The 18,324-nt window shown below is 34.2% G+C and overlaps 1 long non-coding RNA gene across 1 annotated transcript in view; it reads right to left on the reverse strand.

The window, feature by feature from the left end:
* Positions 1-3,826: 3,826 nt before the first annotated feature.
* Positions 3,827-18,324, reverse strand: part of LOC143244193 (uncharacterized) — a 64,747-nt gene continuing 50,249 nt past the window's right edge. Inside the window, exons 3-4 of the long non-coding RNA XR_013024943.1 lie at positions 10,272-10,756; positions 3,827-5,986 (exon numbers count right to left, since the gene is read on the reverse strand). This is a non-coding gene — a long non-coding RNA (uncharacterized LOC143244193). The remainder of the gene's footprint in view (positions 5,987-10,271; positions 10,757-18,324) is intronic.

Genomic DNA, 18,324 nt, shown 5'->3' on the forward strand with positions numbered 1-18,324 from the left:
TAAATTGTTTATTCAGTGCTGTTGTAGTGTGTTTGTTTGTTGTCAAGCCCAATACTACACAATGGGCTATCTGTACTGTGCCCACCACACATATCGAAACGCGGTTTTTAGCGTTGTAAATCTAAATCTTCAGATTTACTGGTAAGTTTCTGGTTAAGGACGTGAAAGTTTCGAAAACATGAAAAAAACTTTTCGCAGTTGTGTCAGAGTTTCCTGCATATCTTTATGGGTTCTCTGAAGACTGCGACAAGAGGTGAAAGATGTTTAATTTTGAAAAGTTTAAATTTCAAACGTTCATCCAGACTGGACTAGTATATGCAACGTTCATCCAGACTGGACTAGTACATGCACTTACTGGTATGTTATTGGAAATTAGGGAAAAGCGTGGCTTGAAGCTTTGTACTTGTAATTGAATATTTGAGGATTCGAGGCTAACTGTTGCGCCCTTGCGCAGGACAATTTACTCTAATTGTTCCAATCTCCCCAGCTGTCTGGTGGGTATCATCTTTTAACTTAAATGGAGAATGTGTCATCATTCTAACTCTCTTGAGTCGATTAATGAATGTTTTAACATCTGATCTTCTCAACATGGGAAATATTTAATCTTGACTTGTCTTCAGTGCAGATGTTCGTCTGTTGTTTGTTTTGTTTGTTTTCCTTCCACATTTTATCTTTAATTTTGTCTTGGAGACTTAGTGAAACACAGCACTTGAAGGGTTGTACATCTATTTTGCTACATACTTTAGTGTACCAAACTTGATTTATGAAATGTTTATGTGAGTCTGATTAAATTATCTGTAGTTTATGGGTGACTTTTATTGCAAGTCTAATTAACTTACCTGTGGTTTTATCAGTGGTTGTTTTTGTGACTATTGTAAATTTCAGACAGTCTGTTGGGCCACAAAGTGAGTGATTTGATGGTGGTAATTTGCTCCATAATATTCCCTAGGTAGATGACAAGATAAAAAACCCATGGCTTTCTGGTTTACCTCTGGATTTCTTTCTTTGAGAAGCCTGGTGACATTTATAGGTTTTTCAATAGTTCAGTATATAACCTGATTTTAAGGATAAATTTAATGATAGCTATTAGGTGTCAATATACTTTACCACTGCAGTTTTTATAAGAACAGCGTGTACTTGACCTCGCTTGACGATGAGCTTTGTCTGATTAAATGATGTTCTGACCCCACTGCGGGTGAGTGGACAGTCTAATTATTTACTATTTTGGTATACTTCTTGATACACGAGTTCACTTTATCGTATGAAGATCCTTTAACATCGGTTACCTCTGAGGATTTAAAGAGTGAGAAAGAGGTATTTTGTGTTACCCCCCACAAGTGACTCAGTGGTAAGTTACATAGGTTACAATGCTAAAAATCGGATTTCGATACTCGCGGTGGGCAAGATAAGGTAGCCCTAGTTTAATTTTATTCTTAATTATGTTACTTTGTGTTATTTTACCATCATTAGTGTATCTTTTGAAATGCACCTAGAAATATTTGGGTCCGATTATGAATTTATTTGACGACAGAAATTTTCATGAGTGTTGTTGCCTCATTCCGGATAGTGAGACCACATTTTTTGTGTGGATTTCTTGTGTTCCCTTAAGTTTCTCTCAGTTCTCTGTAAGCGTTTATAATCTGTGACTTTTGTTGCCAGGAGAACTGCCGAGTCTGCTTGTCTCATCAACATATCTTGTGTTAAACAGTTTATTAAAGTGACAAGGAGAACGTTCTTTAATGTAAGTTCTTATGTCGCGTGGCATCAACAGTTTAAGTATGTCCCCTTTCCCTCCTCTGATCTTAAACAAATTAATTTTCCTTTGACAACTAAGAAATGTGCTGTGGCGGAATATAGACTGAAGGAAATCTCTTTGGGTCGATAACCTGATGGGGTGTATAACTTTTTCGAGAAGTATTCCGTGTTAATGACCTAAGTTAACTTTAGTACTCAGAGGTCTTCGTTTGCTGCTTTGGAATTTCTTCAAGTAAACACAAAACTGTATAACAGAAACTACTAGTCATTTTGTTAATATAAAGGTTATATAAAAAAAACTGTATAACAGAAACTTATAGCATTTTGTTAATACAAAGATTGTACAAAAACTGTATAACTGAAACTGATAGTCATTTTCTTAATTTAAAGGTTATACAAGAAAAACGTATAACAGAAACTAAAAGTCATTTTGTTAATATAAAGGTTATACAGGAAAACTCTATAACAGAAACTAATAGACATTTTGTTAATATAAAGGTTATACAGGAAAACTCTATAACAGAAACTAAAATATATTTTGTTAATATAAAGGTTATACAGGAAAACTCTATAACAGAAACTAATAGATATTTTGTAAATATAGAGGTTACACAGGAAAAATCTATAACAGAAACTAATAGACATTTTATTAATATAAAAAGTTATACAGAAAAAATCCATTTCCAATGATTCACTGTTATCATGAAAACTTCTTCGGCAAAAATAAATTAGATGACAATTTATGTTTTGAATTTTAAAATAGCGTGTTGAAACTTGTATAATATTTTCAATTTTTAAAATTCTGAGGGATGAATAACGTTATGGGCTTTTTTTGTACGAATTATGCTTTTTAAAAAAAATCACCGAAAGGTTCTCCACTCTCAGTCTTTGTACTTACGTAGTCCTTAGGGTTCTTTTAAAACTGTTTTAAAACATATAAAGTATGTATTATTTTATATTTAAATTTCATAAGTCCCATTTAACCAGTTAAAGCAGGAATTTTCAAAATATACCCACGCAAAGGTAACCCTAACCACACGTGATGTTTATTTCGTTGATCTAGAAAGCTGAAAGAAAATAACACGTTTCCTTAACATTTTAAATGTTTTAACTTTCCCTAAGCCTAATTAATGATTTTTAAAATAGAGACTCAGGGAAGAGTTCATAACCTGAGAAACAGGATTAAGTGGTGATTGTATTTTATGGCAACAGAACGCTGACCATGAACATTTGGATTCACTGTCTGGCACAATAAATTATGGGCCAATGTAACACTTTGATTGATTATAATTTGAAAAAGCAGTCACTAAAATAAAAGTAAAGGGAGGGGTGGAATTAAACAACTATCAAACTATTAGAAAGTAAAGAGTGGATCCTCTCTGGGGTAAATCCAAGAATCCCTGAAAGTCGTATCACAGAGACATTTTTTCTTACGGACAGACATATGGACGCCACGTTATAACAAAGTTATTGTATATTTTCTACATTTAATTCTACGTACTAGTTTTATATGAACGAGCTTCCCAAACACTGAAAGTATGTAATTCATACGAGCTTCCCAGACACCGAAAGTACGTAATTCATACGAGCTTCCCGGACACTGAAAGTACGTAATTCATGCGAACTTCCCAGACACTGAAAGTACGTAATTCATGCGAGCTTCCCAGACACTGAAAGTATGTAATTCAGTATTGAAACCCATGACAATAAGGATAATTTATTTCGTTCCCGATGAAGACCCTTATTGTTTGAAATAAGGATTTACAAAAACATTTTTCTAAAGCGTATAGCATGCCACTAAAAGTCACAGTACTGACGATAAAGTTGGTAATCTTACAGCCTATAATCAAATTTAATAAAACATTTCCATCACAGCTTTTCAAGTGTGAGGTGCGTTTTTATTGTAGACTACTGCTACCTTTATAAAAATAAATAACTAAATTTCTTGAATAAAAAGCTGCCTCATTTTACTGTCTTTAAAATCAAGATTGTAAATATTTACTGACAGTATTTTGGTGTGAGATGAATATTTCTCATAACCAATGGAGACATTCATTCCAAATAGTGCATATTCAACATTTAATTACATGTGTAACTTACATTATCGACATACAGGAGTCACAGATATTACGACTAAGTGATCATTGTATCTTTAGTACAATAAATAAGTAAAGAAAATACAAAATGAAAACAAATAACAGTTGCACTGTGCACTATGTTTTAAACAGCGTAATAAATTTTGTTTTCATATTACTTTAAATTTATCAATATATGATTGTGAAATCACTTTCCTAATGTCCTGTATGACTTCCACGATCCAGCAAAGATATTCTGTTGCTTTTTTGACCCTCTGATATTCATTTTGGGATTTTGCGCAGATGAAGCCATGATTATGAGTGTTCCATTTTCATTTTTTTATCTTCCAGGTATCGTTTGATTACATGTACTGCAAGATGAATGACTGCCCAACAGAACTCGATCCTGAAGAAAATGGTATGATAAGAACCTAATAATACCTGCCAGCTTTGAGGGTGCCATTCATTTTGGGTAAACATCCAATATAATTCAAACCTCTGTGGGCCATTTTAACCTATTGGTTCTATTCTTCCCACTTTTGCTGGCCACTACAAAACTCAGAATTAATTGGGAGACCAGCGCTACTTTTAATGAGACTTGCATTTTGGATCAGCTAGTGGACCACTTTTTGACGTCACTGTATTACCACAACCGTGATGTCAGTCTCTACTCTGCCATCAAACAAATTATTGTTAATTTCTACCAAACAATCTTGATTTGTGAAGAATATCCTTTTCTAGCTTTGTGTTAAGTATGTTTTCAATTTCAACCTTCTGGCTTAACTATCTCTCCTAAACATTTCCCTTTCACTAGTTATTTATCTGTCGAGGCCGCATTATCACAATGTGTATCTTACTGTTCTAGGTTTAACATTGGCATGATCTTTTTAATGGACCGTCGTGTATTACGTGAAGAGTTAAGCCTAAGTTACTCACATCACCTTTGAAAGATCTGATGTTTGTAATATGACTCCTTCTTTTGTTATCAGTAATAATTTCACGTACACCTTTCAAAGTTTCCATACAGCTCCTCAGGAAAATATAGCTTTTGCACAGTTTATTGCGTGAAGTAACTTTTAAAAGTCACAATTTTGATTTCTCCATCATACCCATGTGACATTTCTGTTTTCACCACACTATTGTATTACTGCCTATGCTTTAATAAGCATTATGCTGATGTGGCACTCAATGATTAGTTGGATGGCTGACAGCTAAACACAATGTAAGCTATCAACAGGTGACTTCACTCTGTTGTGACATTTGCAATCAGTACAGAGGAAACAATCCCTCAATATTTCTCTTTTATTCACTGTTTCCAAAGTCGTTTCCAATACTATATTTGTATTCGTTTTTTTCCTTAAGTCTTATTTAGAGCAATAAACACGTCACTTGAGACTTATAAACTTATATAACAAGTAGTGTAAAAATATCCGATAATATTAATGTGTAAAAATATCTGATAATATTAATTATCATAATTTATTAATAATTATGATAAAAAATATCTGATAATATTAATGTATAAAAATATCTGATAATACTAATGTGTAAAAATATCTGATAATATTAATTGTGTCGTTGCCACCTTAATCTGACATCTTTAAAACATTCTCCAAGGTGATTCTGTTAAAAATAATTTTATTTTGCAAAATAATGTTGTGGGAATAGTTGATTATTTTCAACAGGACTTTGCTTCTGTTATTTTTTTCTCCTTATCCTGTCTCGTTCAGGTGTGTGTGTTGCCCGCTGGGAGAGAGGTAAGTCTTCGGATTTACAATGCTAAAATCAGGGGTTCGATTCGACTCGGTAGACACAGCAGATAGCCGAATGTGGCTTTGCTATAAATACCCACACACACACACACATATTCAGGTGTGATAACAACAAGTCTTCTTAAATGGAATAAAATATAACCACGTTGCGTGATATTGATTTGTTGTTGTTTATGGGGGGGTTTTTTCTTGTCTCAATCAGGTTTGAAATCCTGTACAAGGTAGGATAGTTTTTGGTATTCAATAAATACACTAAGGTTTGCCCTACGAAAAACATGTGCACGAAAATGCTTGAAATAACCTTTATGAAAACAAACTTTTAAAGCAAGTGTGGTTATTACACTAGTAACTGGTCTTTCCAGAAATCACCTTGTAGTCGTTAGGCTACGAAAAACAAACAGGAAAAATGATGTCACACAAAATGTGGTAAATAACTGTGAGGATAAAAAAAAGTTGTAATTAATATAAGTAATAAAACGTCACGATTATTGTAAACCACACGTCTTTATGAAAGAATTCTAATTACTAAACACACTAGAACCTTGTAAAGAATACATTAATCACTAGATAAACAATACATCAGAATAAAATTATTATTAAACGATCTGATCTTTAAGAAATAAAAAAGTATCGTTAGTGTAAACAAAGGAAAAAATCTTGCTTTTTATAAAAAATTAGCCTTAGGAAAGAGAAACATCGTAACTCATATACTCAATTGAGGCTTGTGAAAAATGGACATTATTGTTATCATAAATAGAAGAGCCATTATTGATCGAACTAGGCATTGTTACCATAGTTTATTGTTTAATTTTTATTCTACATTGTTACGAAATCAGTAAAATCTAATCAACAGAACAGTTCGCAATACTAACAGAAGGTTATTCCAGAAAATCCTGCTTAACGCTTGCAGAGCAGTTGTTTAATTGTTTGTTGAATTTCGCACATAGATACATAAGGGCTATAGCGTTAACATTCCATAATTTTGGAGTGATAAACTAGATAGAAAACAACTAGTCAACACCACCCACCGCCAACGTTTGGGTTGCTCCTTGCAAATGAAACGTGGGACTAACTATTACTTTTTAAAACCACACAACTAGAAGGATGAACATAGTTGGTGACAGATTTCGAACTCTTGATCCTCAGATTGCGAGTCGAGGGTTCTAACCACCAAAAAAAAATCTAGAAGGCTTTTTTGTCATAACTTAAATTTGGTTTAGAAAAGATACACATAATGCTCTCTTACATACCCACCCTTTATTATTAAGCCTAAAACCTAGACACGAGCACTTAATCATTTAGTGTTCACTGTTAATTAAACTCACCCATCAGAAGTTTCTCCAAGCGATTTAATTTTAATAAACTAATATACTGTTTGTTTGTTTTTTACCACCATCTGGCGTGATGCAAGTGAAATATTCGCCTGAAGGATAAGTATAATTTAGTTAATTATGTTTAATAATTAACTAACACTACTTGGGGGCGTTGCTCCTCCAGCCTCTCTTCCCCTTCCTCAACCCCCTCCGATGGGTTATCCCTGAGTAGTCGCGTTTGTTCAAAGATAATGTAATTTACACCTACTTATCAGACTTGCTGGTTCCAAACACGATGGATATATACACCAATTTATTACACTTGCTGTTTCCATAAGACAGCTTTACTCCTATTGCTGTGGTTTCATAATATTATTATTTTTAAAAATATTTCGCATGAGGTTCAGGAGTATTCTAATAATTAAATTAAGTGTTTCCTTTTCTTAACATTCTCCTGTTATTAATTGTGCCTTAAATAAGTAGAATGGAGGAAACGCTAAGGTACCATCGTAATAAGAATTTCCTTCTATGGTTTTTCACAATGAGGCTTCATTATATTTCGCTTGTAGCGAATCAAATGTCACTCATCTCTTTTAGAACGATCCATTGACTACGTCGTATTATCGGCACGTGAATATTAAGAAATGGCCAATAATTGGCATGATTAGTTAATATTATTAAGATTTTTAATGACAGTGTTGTCTAATTAACATTTTTAAGATCTTTAACTATAATGTTAATTAGTTAACACTGTTAAGATCTTTAACGATAGTGTTGACTATTACAACCAATAGTCTGATTAAAAACTAATTATGTGCAGTAAGAGAAACTCGGAGCCAATCAGGTTTTAAAATATACGATTAAAATCATGCTCAACAAATGATTAGTTTGATTTTTTTTTACGCCTCTATATGTTTTGCGACTTACGTCATATTTTATGCAAAGCTGACTTTTGGAGAGTTAAACAAGATTTTTTATGAAGTATTTTCTTTTGTTGTTTGTGTTTGATCGTTAACCATAAAATTACACTATGTGCTATCGGTACTGTGCCCACGAAGAAGTCGAAACACGTTTATTAGCGTTATAATCCTTCAGACATGCAGCTGTGCCTCAGGAGCGCTTTTAAAGACACAAGAAAAGGATTAAAGCAGTTTATCTAGTTATTAAGTGCTCTGTTCTGAATATAAGATAGTAAGGTTTCAAAGTTACTTTTTACGACTCTCTAAAATTGCTGTGGTTTTGTAATGAAATAACTTTTATCTACAGCGTAGCTGAAGTTATTCAAAGATATTAATTTCAATATTTCAAACACGTAATACAACACTGAAGGGCCTGGCATGGCCTAGCGCGTTAAGGCGTGCGCTTCGTAATCTGAGGGTCGCGGGTTCGCGCCCGAGTCGCGACAAACATGCTCGCCCTACCAGCCGTGGGGACGTTATAATGTGACGGTCAATCCCACTTTTCGTTGGTAAAAGAGTAGCCCAAGAGTTGGCGGTTGGTGGTGATGACTAGCTGCCTTCCCTCTAGTCTTACACTGCTAAATTAGGGACGGCTAGCACAGATAGCCCTCGAGTAGCTTTGTGCGAAATTCCAAAACAAACAAACAAACAACACTGAAGCACAAAACAATGTCTGTTATTAACATAACCGTCAGATTAGCAATTTTCCACTTTCTGTAGCTCAGACTTTAGTAGTCCAAACTATCACGTATTTTCAGTGGACGTATTTTGTTAGACCTTTCCTTCGCATTACACATTCCATTAAAATATGCACAAGATATAAATAAAAACTTCAGTTCAATTTACTCCCCCCCTTGTTTTCTTCTTCGCGTCAAATGCAAAGAAAATTTATTTGATAGAAAAACATACTTAAATTTTATGGGTTTTTCTTTTCGAGTTTGGTGCATTGATAGATCCTTACAAAATATAAACCACATGTGCAGTTATTCAACAAAAACCGCTCAAATTTAAAGAAAAGTTTTGTGCACGCTTTCGCAAAAAAGTCACGTGATTTATCAGCCTAAACTTTTTCACAACAGTTTTAATTAACAGTAAATTTGTTTTGCCATCAGATTAAAGATAGCTGATTTGTAGCAGTAATATTATAAGATGAAAGGACGTCCAAATATGTAAGTATTAGTTATGCGAAGTAAACTAAATTAGCAGTTTCTATCTCAAATTTTCAAAAGAATCATATGGTCGAACAGTCACTACTGATTGTTCATTACCAACATGCTGGGCCCACTGGTGAATAGCTGGCAAATAATTCCATAAATATAATTCCAGATGTTAAAAACTGAAATATTTTATGTTAATACCCAACTTTTGGGGGGAGAAGGGGAGCATCTTCGAACAATAATAATCATCTGCAGTAAATGTCCCTAATTACGAATTGGTAGGTTTGAGCGAGAAGGCAGCTGATCAACAGCACTCTCCGCCGACTCTCAGTCTATTCTTGTCTCACATATCTAATAGGCTTGTAAATGTTCAACGCAGGGGATGGGATGGAGCGAGCCACGCGGTGCTCAATTAAAGTCGAATTGAGAGGCAAATGAACTCCTTAGAGGGCAGTTTGTTTGTTTGTTTGTTTGTTTTTGTTGTTTTTTTTAATTTCGCACAAAGCTACTCGAGGGCTATCTGCGCTAGCCGTCCCTAATTTAGCAGTGTAAGACTAGAGGGAAGGCAGCTAGTCATCACCACCCACTGCCAACTCTTGGGCTACTCTTTTACCAACGAATAGTGGGATTGACCGTAACATTATAACGCCCCCCACGGCTGAAAGGGCGAGCATGTTTGGCGCGACGGGGATGCAAACCCGCGACCCTCAGATTACGAGTCGCACGCCTTAACACGCTTGGCCATGCCGGGCCTAGAGGGCGGTACGTGGACTATAAGGTACTAAGGACACAGCCTTACTTTTCACAAACTCCTGAAGGCACAAATATAGCTCTAGGGTAATCAAACCAATCATGTGCGTTGTTGATCTTAAACAGCGATAAGTGACAACTAATCATGTTCACTTTTTCTAACTCAACCCGTCTATTAAGTCAATAAATCAGAAAGTAGCCTTTTCTTTCCTTCCGCATTCGAGTAATCAATTTCTGCTCGATTTTTTTACTGTTTTTGTTTTGTAAAAATCTAAATAAATTGTCTGCTTAAGCGTTTTCCAAACTAATTAGATAACCCGATTAAGTCTTAACGTCAAGTTGGAAGCCATAGTTCTATCAATACATTATCGATTATAAAACATACAGGTGTTTTACTGTGTGAAAAGAAATAAGATAAATTATACTTCATTGTTAGTTGATATTTATATTAACTGTATGTTTATTAATGCTCTTTTAAGAAATGACTTACCTAATAAAAAGGATGAAGCTGTTTTCATCACACACCAAATTCAGATCAGGAGGAAAAGAAGTCAGTTTGATCCTCAGATCTGACTCGACAACTAATTTGTTCCTGTACTTGTTTTTTAAGAAAAGCAATATTGAAAAACCTGATTCATAAGTCGTGACAAAGGGCATAAGAAATGTCACTGGGTTTTTATTCTGATAAATTAGGACATTCAGCACTACAGCTCAGCCAAACATTAATTGACTGAAACGGTCTTTCATTGCAGGGTCACAGGACAGATCAATAACAGAATCAACTTCTGATTCACTCTGTTATAATCCTTCCTCGTTTTCCGTGTCAACAGTTAAAGGGTTCCTGATCCACATTTTACTGTTGTCAATTGGAGGATAATATTTCTTCGAGTATGATTTTTAGCCACAAATGATGCTTTTTGATTGATAAGGGAATCTCATCTGGAATATTACCTTCTTCATCTTGGTTTAGTAATTCTGTTAAAGTAAAAAAGACATCATTTCTCCTCTCAACTCGATGTGCCCACAAGTTAATTTTTTTTATAGCTGTTTCTATTTTTTTCCTGGACTTTGAAATATTTATGTTAACAATTTGTAAAAATTTAGATCTAAGCATTTAAGAAGCCAAAAATGTCACATAACTAGACCACCATAACTAACCAATACAAATTATCAAACCTGTCTATAAATTCAAATATTGCATCCTTTGCTGATGGGGAATGTTACTCCAAAACAGGATAACTTAATTCTTCATTTCGATGAGTTTTTTAAGACATTTCCTTTTGATAACCACCAAACTTCATAGTGTACTAGGAGATGCTAGTGTTCACTTCCTAATTCTTTACATAAACAATAAAGATTCTGAAATTAAACGATCTAGTTTTTATATACTTCATGAATTTAACGCATTCTTCCATAGTTGAAATCAAGACTAAGTGAATTTTCTTCACAGCTAACTCCTCTTTGCGAACGCTACAACGCACCCATTTACAGTCTAATGCCACTGATCGGATTCTCCGAAATTCTCGTGTAAGGGAACCTGCTACTGAGCGAACACCATCGGTACTCAAGCCAACACTTTTTTTTTCCACTGAGTACCACTCTGAATTATAAAATTATTGATTAAATTAAAAATTTTGTCAACCGTTGTTCTTATTGGAAATGGTTTACAAAACAATAAATCTTCATGAATTGTGTCCTTATAATCATATCTTACAAAGTACATTAAACTGACATTATCTGCTATGTCAGTGCTTTCATCCACTTGTAATAAAAAACTGATTACAGTGAACTCAACATGTGAGAGTTTCTTTATTATTTTTCACCATATCCACAATTCTACCTTCATTGTATTATTAGATAGGGACAATAAATTCAACCGATTTCTTGTTTTTTGTAAACATGAGATGTAATTATTTTTACTGCGGGTAGTGTTAACGTTACACCAGTATTATGTGGATAGCCTGTCTTAGGTGTCAGTGTTGAAATTTCATACAAGGTCATAACCCAGTCTTCTTTGGAAGATCTCGTGGAAAAAGCGTGTGAAATTATTTGTTTGGAAAAACTATATCATTTTTACTGTTTATAAAAAAAAAATTATTGGTTTATTCGAGTAATCTGGCTGTCTGGTATCCAAGTGACGTTTCGGTTTCGATTGTTTCCTGCTATCATTTGATAATCTTGAGCAACAAAGAACATATAGTGGCAACTCATTGTTGCTACCTCCACTTATAAAACCATACTTTAAATATTCATCACAATATTGTCGAGTCCAATACGTCTTTGTTTTCTTTTCTTTGCTACCAAGCTGTGTATCATTTAAACATTTATAGTTTGGCCTATTATTTTCACTAACTTCAGGTTCACTAGAACTAGACTACATTTGTACATTACTTGAGATTTTCTTGGATGATGCAAGTTTCGTCAGCCATCTATCCATATTGAAGAGAGATTTTCTTTAAAATGAGCAACTTAAAAATTGTTTACTTAGTATAAACTAGATCACAAACAATCTTCTCTCTTCTCAAAACAAACTGATGCTTCTAACACCAGCCATTAGCAAATTTGTCTGCTGCCACCTGGCATTACCAGATGTAAGACTTAGGTCTCACATGCCTGCCAATTTCCATTAACAGAATAAGTAAAGTTAACACATTTGGAATACAATTCATAAAACTTTGGTGTCAAAGAAACAGTTAACTTGAATGAACAAATGATCCATTTAAGGGAGATAAAATATCTTTTTTGATCTTACCTGCAGACAGAGGACGATCAGTAGGGGGCGTGTCTAGTTAACACGTGGTTTAAAATTACTGCATTTCAAAAGAATCTCAAGGTTATCAACACAGCAAACCTTAATAACAGGCTCTCTAAATTACACGAAGTGAAAACATTTTAATTCCTGAGGGACTGAAGATATAAAAGACAATCGTCAACTTGTGAATTCTACAGTTGCCTTAATTACAAACTTTCACATTTCCCTCCTATTATATTAGTTTAGTTGAAGTACTGAGAAATCCAAGTTAGATGGAATGAAAATTTAGATTATAATGTATTTGAAAATATTGATTTTATGAGAATACATATATATTAACTGGTTTAATTACATATTTCTGTGATATACAACAAGGACTAGGAGAAAGTTTAAAAATAGCAGTTGGTAGTGAAAGGGTTAAAATTAATTTATTTTTTAATTTTCTGCGGACTGCCATTTTTTTTATCACGGATCGGTACTTTGGGAAAAGCTGGTCTACAGAAATATATCACGATGAAGAGAATATTACCACTCCCCCACGGCCTCCCCACTCGAACATACACTCACTACATCTAGTAGATTGAAATAAAAAGTAATTATATTTTCTGGAAGCCTTACAAGCTTCCTGGTTTTGCTAGTTTTGATAAAGTATAATTTATCATAGCTGATACATTCTAATATTATCAAATAAATGGTACTAAGTATGGACCACAAAATATTACAAATGATAATAAAGAAAAACAAACGTAATTAGCTGAAGTATTTATTAGACGTTTCGGAATCTTTAGACTTCCATCTGTAACAAGTTTAAGGTACAAAATAAACACAACGGTAATTATACCTTGGCCAGATGGTTAAGGCACTCGACTCGTAATACAAAGGTTGCAGGTTTGAATCCCGGTCACACCAAACATGCTCGCTTTTTCAACCGTGGAGACTTATAATGTGATGGTCAATTCCACTATTCGTCGGTAAAAGAGTTGCATAAGAGTTGGCAGTCACTGGTGATGACTACCTGCCTTCCTTCTAGTCTTACACTCTTAAATTAGGGACGGCTAGCGCAGATAGCCCTCGTGAAGCTATGCGCGAAATTCAAAACAAACCAAACCACCATAGCAATTATACCTCAAATATGATATCTAATCCAAACGCCTCCGATGTAAAAAGAAAAAAAAAAAGGTTAACCACGAAAAGATTGAGTGTTATTTGAAGTAATGAAATCAAAAACTTCAGTTAATCATGTGATGAAATATTTGGGGTGAATAAAGGACCCCCAATTCTTTATAAATAATTCATTTATTTCAACAATTTATAAATAAAAATGTTTGTTTGTTTGTTTCTTATGAGTTTAATTAATCGTTAACCTTATATGATGCAGATAGGACCGAAAATAGCCCATTGTATAGCTTTGTACATCTCTACAAAACAATCAGTCAATCAAACAATTCTGATTATACCTGCTCCCACCCCCACCCAGTGGTTCAGCGGTACATCTGCATACTTATAGTCCTAAAAAACAGATTTTAATAGTGGTGGTGGGCACTGTGTGTATTTGCGCTTATTAATAAACAAACATCAACTATACATCTACCTATATACGCTTACCTTAAAAGTCTTATAAACCGGTTTCTAGCACTACGCGTTAGTAAGGCTAATTCGCGATTAACTAATTTTCATTTTGTGAACGACGATTTGGAAAATCTCTTGCACTCTACTTTTAATTACAATGAATGTTATCAGAAGGTTTACAAGTGTAGACTTTGAAATAAATAACTGAACTGTATTATTTATATCTTTTAACATTTTACCTCTATAAATCCATCCCTACTTAGTGTCGTATTGTATAAAACCACATTTTCCAGACGCATCAAGTATTATTAAAACATCAAATGTGCGACTCTGTTGACGTTCGAACAATGCAATTTCTTGCAGTTATGTTATTGCAATTACCAACCATTAATCAAGTGCCTAAATGACTGGATACCGAGTCCAGATGGAATAATAAATGTGCTGTTTGTGTGTGTGTGTTTTTTTTTCGAGAGGAGGGTCCGTATAAAATAAATGGCGTTTCACACATGTGCTACTGCCTATTATAGGCCATAAATTTAAAAATTAAAAAAATCCCTTGACACGAGTTGAACACTTTTTTTTTTTCTCTTCATAAACGTATCACGTTTATGCTATTACTTTTAGTAGTTCATCTTGAAGTTTTTTCTCAGGTAAAAATAATAATATTTGGCAGTTTGGTTACACCATATAGTCTATTAGTTGCACTGATTTTCATACATAAGTTTTTGAGTAACACTTTAGAGAGTAGGACGCGTTATATGACATTCTGTGGGAACACCTGTGTATCCTCACAAGATGGCTGGTAACTATTTTAACGATATCCCTTTGCACTGAGACACTAAAAATATTACTTGTTTCGCGTTAATTTTATTTGAATGCAGTTTTGAATAGGAAGAGATCGGATAAATATTCAAAACCATGTTGCTTGCATCAAATGTTTATTTGTTCTTTGGAGATACACACGAGTATCCCACGTCTTTAGTCAGTGATATTAATTGTTTCCACGAACCTAGTCTGTTTGTTATTATGCACAAAGCTACACAAAGGACTATCTGAGCTCCGCTCATCACAAGAATCGAAACCCGATTTCTAGCATTATTAAGGCCGCAGACATGCCACTAGGAGGAGTTCCACTATGAGTATCGAAACCTGGATTTCAGCGTTGTAAGTCCGCTATGCCACTGTAGGGGGGAGGGTAGTACTTAGATCTGTTTGATAATTGGAAATTTAATTACAACTTGCTGCTGAATTTAACTAAAGTGACTGAGTTCAAGCCAAGAAATAAATAGTCTGAACAATTTAAGAGGGATATCAAGTGAAAATAACTTAACTGTTCACGAGATTCATCATTTTGTGAATACTTCAACTATGGAATAAACTTTTCTCTTTACGACAATTTACACTACATTTGTTATCCGTTCTCACTGAGCAATATGTGTATTTATCTAAGTTTTGTGATTTTCCAAATTACAACACTTATCTTAACCTTCTATTGCGCATTATTAATATCCAGGTAATAGACGTATTAGCGCAGACGACAGCCTTCGTGTAGCTTTGCGCGAAATTCACAACAAACAAAAGACGTATCATTCTAACTTGATATAAATCCGAAATGTTTCATTTCTATAATTCAATGCTCTCACTTTCAGGTAACATTCTAAACAAGCAATGAAATACGATTTTTTGGTTCCTAAGCTGAATAATATAAAAGTACACATTTATAACTTACCAAAATATACTTCACATAAACATTTTGTTTTTGAAATATAAAACTATCAAACAAGAAATTCAAATAACAAAAAAAGGTTTTCCATCGTATTTTCGTAATTCGTGTAATAATGGGTTAATCATGACACACAAATTAAAAAAAAAAACATCTAAACAGGGACAGTTCTTATCAAATATATTTTAAAACGAAATTAGACAACAATTTAAGAATGTTATCTGAAGCTGGATGATACTAGACAACAAGATACGAATGTTATCTGAAGCTGGAGGGAACTAGACTACAAGATACGAATGTTATCTGAAGCTGGAGGGAACTAGACTGAAACATAAGAATATTATCTGAAGCTGGAGGGAACTAGACTACAAGATAAGATTGTTATCTGATGCTGGATGGTAATAGACTACAAGATAAGAATGTTATCTGAAGCTGGAGGGTACTAGACTACAACATAAGATTGTGATCTGAAGCTGGATGGTACTAGACTACAAGATAAGAATGTTATCTGAAGCTGGATAGTACTAGACTACAAGATAAGAATGTTATCTGAATCTGGATGGTACTAGACTACAAGATAAGGATGTTATTTGAAGCTGGATGGTACTAGACCACAAGATAAGAATGTTATTTGCATCTGGATGGTACTTGACTGCAAGATAAAAATTTTATCTGAAGCTGGATACTAGATCTTGTACTAGACTACAAGATAAGAATGTTATTTGAAGCTGGATGGTACTAGACTACAAGATAAGAATGTTATCTGAATCTGGATGGTACTAGACTACAAGATAACAATGTTATTTGAAGCTGGATGGTACTAGACTACAAGATAAGAATGTTATCTGATGCTGGATGGTAATAGACTACAAGATAAGAATGTTATCTGAAGCTGGAGGGTACTAGACTACAACATAAGATTGTGATCTGAAGCTGGATGGTACTAGACTACAAGATACGAATGTTATCTGAAGCTGGAGAGAACTAGACTACAAGATAAGATTGTTATCTGATGCTGGATGGTAATAGACTACAAGATAAGAATGTTATCTGAAGCTGGAGGGTACTAGACTACAACATAAGATTGTGATCTGAAGCTGGATGGTACTAGACTACAAGATAAGAATGTTATCTGAAGCTGGATAGTACTAGACTACAAGATAAGAATGTTATCTGAATCTGGATGGTACTAGACTACAAGATAAGGATGTTATTTGAAGCTGGATGGTACTAGACCACAAGATAAGAATGTTATTTGCATCTGGATGGTACTTGACTGCAAGATAAAAATTTTATCTGAAGCTGGATACTAGATCTTGTACTAGACTACAAGATAAGAATGTTATTTGAAACTGGATGGTACTAGACTACAAGATAAGAATGTTATCTGAATCTGGATGGTACTAGACTACAAGATAACAATGTTATTTGAAGCTGGATGGTACTAGACTACAAAATAAGAATGTTATCTGAGTCTGGATGGTACTAGACAACAAGATAAGAATGTTATTTGAAGCTGGATGGTACTAGACTACAAGATAAGATTGTTATCTGATGCTGGATGGTAATAGACTACAAGATAAGAATGTTATCTGAAGCTGGAGGGTACTAGACTACAACATAAGATTGTGATCTGAAGCTGGATGGTACTAGACTACAAGATAAGAATGTTATCTGAAGCTGGATAGTACTAGATTACAAGATAAGAATGTTATTTGAAGCTGGATGGTACTAGACCACAAGATAAGAATGTTATTTGCATCTGGATGGTACTTGACTGCAAGATAAAAATTTTATCTGAAGCTGGATACTAGATCTTGTACTAGACTACAAGATAAGAATGTTATCTGAAGCTGGAGGGTACTAGACTACAAGATAAGATTGTTATCTGAAGCTGGAGGTTACTAGACTACAAGATAAGATTGTTATCTGAAGCTGGATAGTACTAGACTACAAGATAGAATGTTATCTGAAGCTAAATGGTACTAGACTACAAGATAAGAATGTTATCTGAAGCTGGATGGTACTAGACTACAAGATAATAATGTTATCTGAAGCTGGATGGTACTAGACTACAAGATAAGAATGTTATCTGAATCTGGATAGTACTAGACAACAAGATAAGAATGTTATTTGAAGCTGGATGGTACTTGACTACAAGATAAGAATGTTATCTGAAGCTAGATGGTACTAGACTACAAGATAGAATGTTATCTGAAGCTGGATGGTACTAGACTACAAGATAAGATTGTTATCTGATGCTGGATGGTAATAGATTACAAGATAAGAATGTTATCTGAAGCTGGAGGGTACTAGACTACAACATAAGATTGTGATCTGAAGCTGGATGGTACTAGACTACAAGATAAGAATGTTATCTGAAGCTGGATAGTACTAGATTACAAGATAAGAATGTTATTTGAAGCTGGATGGTACTAGACCACAAGATAAGAATGTTATTTGCATCTGGATGGTACTTGACTGCAAGATAAAAATTTT

Source organism: Tachypleus tridentatus, chromosome 2 (genome assembly GCF_004210375.1).
Source record: "Tachypleus tridentatus isolate NWPU-2018 chromosome 2, ASM421037v1, whole genome shotgun sequence".
Classification (NCBI taxonomy): Eukaryota; Metazoa; Arthropoda; class Merostomata; order Xiphosura; family Limulidae; genus Tachypleus; species Tachypleus tridentatus.